The 8,721-nt window shown below is 40.0% G+C and overlaps 1 long non-coding RNA gene across 1 annotated transcript; it reads right to left on the reverse strand.

Moving 5' to 3' along the window:
- Positions 1-444: 444 nt before the first annotated feature.
- Positions 445-5,148, reverse strand: LOC133481205 (uncharacterized). The gene is made up of 3 exons (XR_009789474.1): positions 5,033-5,148; positions 4,759-4,931; positions 445-869 (listed from the first exon to the last, which is right to left on the reverse strand). It is a non-coding gene; the product is annotated as an uncharacterized LOC133481205 (long non-coding RNA).
- Between the last annotated feature and the right edge of the window lie 3,573 nt (positions 5,149-8,721).

Below are 8,721 nucleotides of genomic sequence, written 5' to 3' on the forward strand. Positions count from 1 at the left end.
TTTTTTGTTGCGGGCCAGATCATAGTTATGGTTTACCTCAGAGGGCCGTTATAATGGTAAACTAGGGATGGGCGAGGTCTGATACCAGGTATCGGTATCAGGCCGATACTGGCCTTATTTCAGTGTATCGGGTACTCGTGAATGCAGATACCAGCCACCGATACTTTAGGCAAAAAAAAAGTCTGACATCGAGTAATTCCACCTCACCAGTAGTTGCCACTACACTGCAGATTGACGCATCAGCGAATCATCATGTGTGTCAGTAAGAAAGAAAGGTATTTTTTGTAAACCAAGGACCCCTTGTATTTGAACGGAAGGGCTTGCAGACTAACATTGTGCATCACAAATTCCTTGTGTGTTTTGGACATACTTGGCAAATAAAGACGATTCTGATTCTGATTCTGATTCTTTACTTATTGTAAATGTACAACTTGTCTCCTTATATTTAACTTGAGATCAGTGCTTACACATATTGCTTTTGTAGATTACAATATAATATCATTGTTACAATAGTAATAGGAGTTGTGCACTGAGTTAGAACCGAGGTTAAAAAAACAACAACATGTAAACATACATTAGCATCAATGACCATCTCCCTACCTGGCATTTCAAACTCCTCTGTCATAGGTTGCGTAGCTTGAAAATGACCACAGAAGAATGTTGATTTCAGAGGTTTGTGTTTTTCTGTCAGAGCCACCTTCCCACCAGCAGACTAGCTGTTTCCCTGACAGAAGGTGCTCTCAGATGTCCACAGTCTATTCACTCCAACAGGTTGGCTGGCTTTATGTCTGCTCACTCTGGAGAGAGACGTGTTGATGGCACACACGACAGGTGTGTCTGTATGTGTAAAGCTGTTCGTCTTCATTTGTCTGGTTTGAACAAGACATGATTGATAGGACACAAGATTGAATTTACTATTAGCGGTCCCATTACACCACTTTTTCAAAACTTTAAGATTCATTTTAGTTTTTTTCTAAAATTCCCATCCAGTGGGCCAATTCAACAAGATCAAGTCGAGTACTTAGCTCCTCATACACAATAAGGGCTTTAAATAAAAGTGTCAATTTCATTTAAAAAAACACCTTGGTTTTGTCATACAAGTGTCCACAAAAGGCTTGATTTCAGGCCTATATGCAGAAAAAAATCTGTGACTAAGTGGAAAATTTCAATTCATATTTTACATGTTTAGTGAGGCACCATCAAGGCAATATTACATCATAAATACTAGAAAAAATTGGTATGGCAAAACATGTCCACTTTAAAGAAAACTAACTAGACCCCCGACAGCAAGCACTTTGGTGACGGGAGCAAAGGGGGAAAAAAAGCAAAAAAGCACAAACAACATACATAGACTGGGACTTGAAAATAGATGCATACAACAAAAACGTTATCAATAGTTATAGTCAGGGGTGCTCACTGGAAGAACTTGTAGACAAATCCTATCTTTACTATTTTTCTGTACAAATAAAGGAATACAACTTTTTTATTTTTACTTTTTTAGTTCACATCTGGTAAACAGCCTGTATATACGCCCATACTTGTTGCAACAGGCATTCATTTAGACACATTGTATATTATTTTATACCTTGCATTCTGCATATACAGTACATGAAATTATAGATAGCTACTTATTTTATAATCCCACAAGGAAATTTTCATGTTATTTATTTCAAATTTATGGAAAAGTAGGGGACTGCGGTTGTGCCTACCCACTGCGCGATCAACCGCTTTGGCGCATTTGACTCGGGCAGCGGTCCCCAATCTTTTTGCATCACGGTCCGGTTTCACGTAAAGACATATTTTGACGGACGGTCGTAACTGCTGTGCAGCAAGACTGAGACGCCCACGCCCCACGGAGCCCGCGGCCTCGTCGGCAGTCGATGCACACACTCAGACACCGTTGCCCCCTGTGTGGAAAACTTTCTTGTGCACCACAGGCTTGCAGCTGAGCTGAGGAAAGAACGAATCAGTTCATGATGTGATTCTATTCAGTAAGTTCACTCAAAAGACTGATTCGTTTGAACTAGTTGTTCGTGAATGACAACGCTACTCGAGTCCTGTCTACTGCTGTGCTCCCCCTCCGTCCTAGAAAAAAAAAAAAAGAAAATGCTGTGGTGTGCAAAAGTGCACTGACGAATTGTGTCTGCTTTTAATATTTTTGTTCCGCATGCGCATCTGTGCACCAATTATGTGCACCCATTTTTATAGCAGTACAACAATATTCGACAATATTTGTGAGCAACCACAGGAGGGAGAAAAAAAATGTAACTCAATTCATGCATTCATCCCTCTTATCCACATTAGGGTTGCAAGTGCGCTGGAGCCTCTCCAAGCTGACCCACCAAGAGGCTAATTTCAAGTTTACAGTGACCCTCATTTGCATTTTTTTAGAATTGGAATTAAAGCTGGAGTACCCAGAGAAATATCATGGAAGCAGGTAACTTGCAGGGGATTCTTGGTTTACGACAGTCCCAACCAGGGGCGTTTCTAGACACCCCCAAACACACACACACACACACACACAATAGGACAATCTGCAGTCCCTTCTCAAGGTTTCCTTTTTCCCAAAATGGGGTTTTGAGTTGTTCCTTGCCCAATTGGGGGGTTTACATTAGGGAATGTCGACAATCGTTGCCAACTGTGGCCCTGCGAAGCCCTTTGAGACTCTTTTGTGATTAAGGGCTATACAAATAAACTTGACTTGACGAGCGATACGCAAAGCTATCCTTTACAGCATCGAGCAAGGAGGAGACGATGTCAACCCGTCCTCGTGTCTGGGGAATGTTAGATTTGTCCCCAATAAGATTGACAGACGAGCGCTGACATGAGAACGACTGCTGTTTACGGAGTCGTGGCTGGCAGCACTGACACCAGACTTGTTTTTTTGTGAGGCACTCTGTGAACCTGTCGCCTCTGCACTGTGTGCAGTTTCATGTATGTTGTGTTGATGAACTTGAGCACATACAGTAGGTAGCGTACATTTCTGTGTCCTCCTTGCTTGCTATTCCTTTTTCTTTTTTGTTTCCGGTAACAACTATTACTGCTGAAATGATGCAAATTTCCCCATTGTTGGACTAATAAACTAATCTATCCATCCATTTTCCGTACCGCTTCTCCTCACTAGGGTCGCGGGCATGTTGGAGCCTAACCCAACTAACTCTGGGCGAGAGGCAGGGTACACCCGGAACTGGTCGCCAGCCAATTGCAGGGCACATACAAACCAACAGCCATTCACACTCACATTCACACCTAGTGGCAATTTAGAGATTTCAATTAACCTACCATGCATGTTTTTGGGATGTGCAAGGAAACCGGAGTACCTGGAGAGACCTGGAATTAAATCAAATTAAATAATTGACAATGACATAAGAAAATAACTTTTACTATATTTGGTTAGCTTGCATTAATATGTTTATGCAAGTAAAGAATTGTGTGCTACAAACACTCAACATTTGACATGTGTATGGAATAAATAAAGAACAGCCAGGTGCAGTAAGAACTTCAGTGCTTCATATTAACATTTTTTAATGTAATATTTAGCCTATTCTATATCAGAAAATTAAAGAAGCTATATAATAGCTTTCTTTTCCAAACACAAATTAATCTCAGTTTGGACATACCAAGGTTGGTATCATTTGACAACAAATGCATTAAGTGATGTGAACTACTTTTGTTATGTTTCAGATACACATTCCCTCCCACTATCACATTCTTTCTGTTCACCCTTTTCTTTGAATGTTTTTTTTGCTTGTCCTGAGTGACAGGTTTGCTTACTTTTGTTGTATGTAGGTGTATTCCAACAGTGTCAAATCAGTGCAGGGTCAAATCAGTGCTTTTTCATTTCACTAGTATTCTGATTTACATACACATTCGGGTTACGTCACTGCGGCGGGAATGGAACTCTGTCGTAAACCCCCAGTATCTTAAATACGGTACATATTTAAAATTATTGTTTTATTTAATCACATTAAAGGGCGGCACGGTGGACGACTGGTTAGAGCGTTAGCCTCACAGTTATGAGGAGCGGGGTTCAATCCCCGGTCCCGCCTGTGTGGAGTTTGCATGTTCTCCCCGTGCCTGCGTGGGTTTTCTCCGGGCGCTCCGGTTTCCTCCCACATCCCAAAAACATGCATTAATTGGGGACTCTAAATTGCCCGTAGGTGTGAGTGCGAATGTTGTTTGTTTATATGTGCCTTGCGATTGGCTGGCAACCAGTTCAGGGTGTACCCCGCCTCCTGCCCGATGACAGCTGGGATAGGCTCCAGCACGCCCGCGACCCTAGTGAGGAGAAGCAGCTCAGAAAATGGATGGATGGATGGATAATCACATTAAAGAGGTGATAATATCCTGTAAAGGAAAAAAATGGAAGTAACATGTTTTATTATAGGTGGTTTGTAGTTTTGACATGTTTGAATTGTTCACAAAAATATTTCGGAGTGACCTACAGGCAAAAGTAGTGACTCTGGACCAGAGGCTTACCTCTGTTACCACAGCACAAAATATGTTAAATGAGAGTGAGAAAAGCTCGGAGACAAAAAAGAACAAATCAGACATGAAACTTGCACGACATCATTTAGAAACAGTATTTTAGATATATTCGCTTTCAATAAAGAGTAAAGTTAGCATCCCCCAAATAATTATTTCACTTTTAATTATCATTATATTGTACTTTAACTGTTGCATTTTTCTAACCTGAACGAGCTTCTGATTGTTGCTATTCCTAACTACCATTTCCTCTAGTTTACGAGTAACACTCACATTCTTGAGCAGCATTGCCCTGTTGGACAACTTTTGCCTGCTGATAAGGGGACACAAAGGTAACCTGTGAGAACTGCTGTTGCCGGGATGCTGGGATTCCCAGCAGGTCTGTGTGAAGTGGGAGGCGATAGTGCAAGCCGCTCCAAAGCAAGCAGCTCTTGTTTAGTCGAAGCCTGGTGGAAAAAAAAAAACCACACACACACACAAAAACTGGCCTAACCTGTCCCATAGTCCCTTTGCTATGTCACTGCATGCGTGTGTGTGGGCTACTTACCTCACTGGGTGCTGTAGAAAAACATCCGAACATTCATCAAAACAGTAAAACACAGATAAAGATAAGGCTGACTGTTACATGACATGTCTGTTTTTTGGTGCGTGTTCCCCCTGGAAGAAACGTGTGTAGCAGAGGTAGGCACTACCTACAGTACTGTTTGGGAAGGACAAAGAGCAGGTCACAACTTGTTTTAAAGCCTTACGCTGCCACCAGGTCAAATGTCTGCCTTTGACTGGAATGCTCGTGGAGGGCCGATAAGAAAAGCGGCATCAGTGATGTGTGGAGATGCTTTTCAGTTCTGATAACATTAAAAGGGAGTTCCGCCCAAGCTTCTTTTTTGAACAGTGTAGGTGGGCAAAACATTCTAAAAATATGGAACATGGGTGGTTTTGCTCCCCTATTGACCTGGAAAAAACATTTTAACCACCAATTAGAACAGAAATGAAAATCAGTGGTTTTGTCTTTGCAGTAGCTAATAACACTTTACAGACTCGGTTTCTTATGAAAGCTGATGTGCATCTGAGCTTGTGATGGTGTTGCTAGTTGAGGTGTCGTGCACCTGTCCAGACTGCGCCTACGACACAAACCCTCCGTGGAAAATTTCTGCTTCTGCTACATTTCTGTTTCATTCTGCTCAACTTGTGTATGAACCATACAATATGTCCCCCCCAAAATATTATGTTTAATCTAGTGGGCATGCTGGAGGAACATCAGAAATACTGTAATATTAAATCAAATAAAACCATTGTTAAATGACTGGCATGACAATATGTTGGCAGCATTTTAACTCACTCATACTTTGAAATTCAAACTTTTACCACCGAAAATTATTATTATTAGTATGTGCATAAGCTGTTCTTACTTAGCACTAAGTTACTGTTTTGATATGTAAGTATTATATTATTATAATAGCCAACTATTATTGTTTTTCTTTTAAATTACATTTGTGTAATCTACCATTCTTTCATGTTTTTAATGACAAATCTTTATGACCTTTGTTTACTGTGTGGTCAAACAATTTGTTTTACTGCCTCATAATGAGGTTGGTGGAGTACATTTTTACTTTATTTGAGGAAGAACAGTTTCTTGCCTCATAAAAGGCACATTTGTTCTTTCTGGTGAATAGCTCTGTGATTTCCTTGGTGACCGTGGATAACTTTTAGAGGTCAATAATATTGGCGGACCAGGCTGGACACGTCTGTTGTTGTGTTAGCACCAGCGTCAATTAGTATTCGGTGTGCAATGATTTTACAATCTTTGCTGCACACTTCAACGATGATAGTGTTATTTCATGATACACTGACTTTAGCTATAAGCTTGCATTGATTCAGTGGCCTTCTATAGCCTCTGACCCTGTCTTTGTTAGCCAACAAATATTTTACATATTTTACTGCTGTTCATTTGTTTGCAGTGGCTTAAAAGTAAATTACACTCCAGACCTTTTGGAGGCAATACAAATTGAATTCCTTCAGTTGCTTACAGTAAAAATAATCATTCTAGGATAACTTACACCTAATTAAAGATATTGGTTGGATAGTAATAATACTGATTTATTTATAGAATCAATAACCACCTATGGGTTTGATGAAACAAATTCAGATTGTGTAAAAAAGAAAAAATCCTTTGTCTCAGTGTCTCCCTGAGTGTGCATTAGTGTTTAGATTAATATTATTTGTTTAGCATACATAATTACAACACATAAATCACTCATTACAATAATTTGCAAAGAATGCCTTGCACATAAACAAATCATTCTTACAGTGTCTAATTATGTGAGAAACCTTTCTATAAACTACTGCATACTGGAGAGAATTTTTCCAACAAATATGATTGACTTTTGATCACATTGGCCAAAGCATAACTGAAGTACTGTAATTATCCAAAGAAAAATACATGTTGTTGTATTTGAATGAAAGAGGTCTACTTAATTAGCAGACGAATTGACTAAATGGCATTAAAAAAAGACCTTCACGAATCTTCCGCCCTTTATTCACCCTAAGATGCACGAGCACATTCCACACGACTGCAGCAAGACGAATTCTGCCCTTCTGAACTTGGAGCCAATCCTTAAACATTTGACAGTCCTGTTTTATTAACTGTTACCCAACATGCAGCTTTAATGCTGACTACGGCTTCTACTTCATCTCAAGCAAATCTACACTTTCATATTTGCTCTAAATGTTCCAGCCAAGGAAAAATATTTAATGAAATTGTGAGTGTTAACATCCACATGAAAGCATGTTCTTTTCCTGCTCCAAAAGTTAACCTTCTAAGTGAGCGTGTTAATATGTTTGATGAAGGACGAGCTTTTGACTTTCATCCCTCCCGCCCGACAACACTTTAATATGTTACACATTAACTTTGCAGACGATGTCGGAGGTGTCAGACCAATGTGTGTGTGGCAGGGGCGTGTAATTGTGTCGTCGCCCAGCTCTAAGGTTTGTTTTCCAAGTCGAGAGATGATTGGTATTGATAAGGCTCAGCGCTAAATATAAAGTTGGGAAATCATTAAAAGCACGTAAATATACCCCTCCAATCCCTTTACGCTAATCCTCACCATGGCCAATGAAACTATTCATTAGAAAATCATCAGCTTTGCTTCGTTCCAGGATTTTCACTGTGTGTGTACGTGACTGGTGTCTAAGCATATGAGTGTGTCATATGCAGCTTAGCTGCAATTATCCATTCGTGTCTGTGTGTTCATATGTTGCCTGTGTGTTTATTGCTTATTTATGCAAATCACTGTGCCATTTTTACATGGGTAAAACTGACAACATTAGCTTTAATCGTTATAGCTTTAATATGAGACTTTATTCTGGAAAATGTCAGTGGATTGGTCATCTAAAAATTTGAGAATGAGCGCCAATCTAAATGTCTTGCACAGCAAAACAACAGGGCTAGGTAAACCACATGGACATCGGCCTAAATGTCAAATGAATCACAGTTTACTTTTCAGCAATTTCACATTTTGATTTAATATATTGTTTATTTACATTGTCTTTTGTACTGATGAACCATTCTCAAACGAATGGCAATTAAAGGCCGCACATATAGTAGTAATAGTTAACAGGTCTGCCTTACAGTCGAGAGGTCCAGGGTTTGAATCTCTGCTCTGTCCTGTGTGGAGTTTCAATGTTCTTCCCATGCTTGCATCGTTTTTTCCGTGTACTCGGCTTCCTCCCACATTCCCAAAATACAGTATGAATGTAGGTCTATTGGAGATTCTAAATCAGGGGTGTCAAACTCATTTTTGTCACGGGCCACTTCGTAGTTATGACTTCCCTCGGAGGGGCGCTACAATTACGCACAACGTATAAATGAAAGATTACCTCCTATAGTGTAATTACATACAGTATACACAACATATTGATGAATAGCTAGTTTTTAAATCAGAAGCCTATAAAAACATGTTTTTCAACTATTACTTTTCTTTTCAAAGAGGGATTGGTAACAAAAAAAATGCTTTCCGCTACCAGAACGTGCCCAGCAGTGTGTTAACTATTCATTCATTCATTCATTCTTCTTCCGTTCCGCTTATCCTCACTAGGGTGCCGGGTGTGCTGGAGCCCATCCCAGCTATCTTCGGGCGAAAGGCGGGGTACACCCTGAACTGGTCGCCAGCCAATCGCAGGTGTGTTAACTAGCAAAAGATAATAATAACTAACTATACATTAGTAATAATGGTGTGG

The sequence above is a fragment of the Phyllopteryx taeniolatus genome, chromosome 7 (genome assembly GCF_024500385.1).
Source record: "Phyllopteryx taeniolatus isolate TA_2022b chromosome 7, UOR_Ptae_1.2, whole genome shotgun sequence".
Classification (NCBI taxonomy): Eukaryota; Metazoa; Chordata; class Actinopteri; order Syngnathiformes; family Syngnathidae; genus Phyllopteryx; species Phyllopteryx taeniolatus.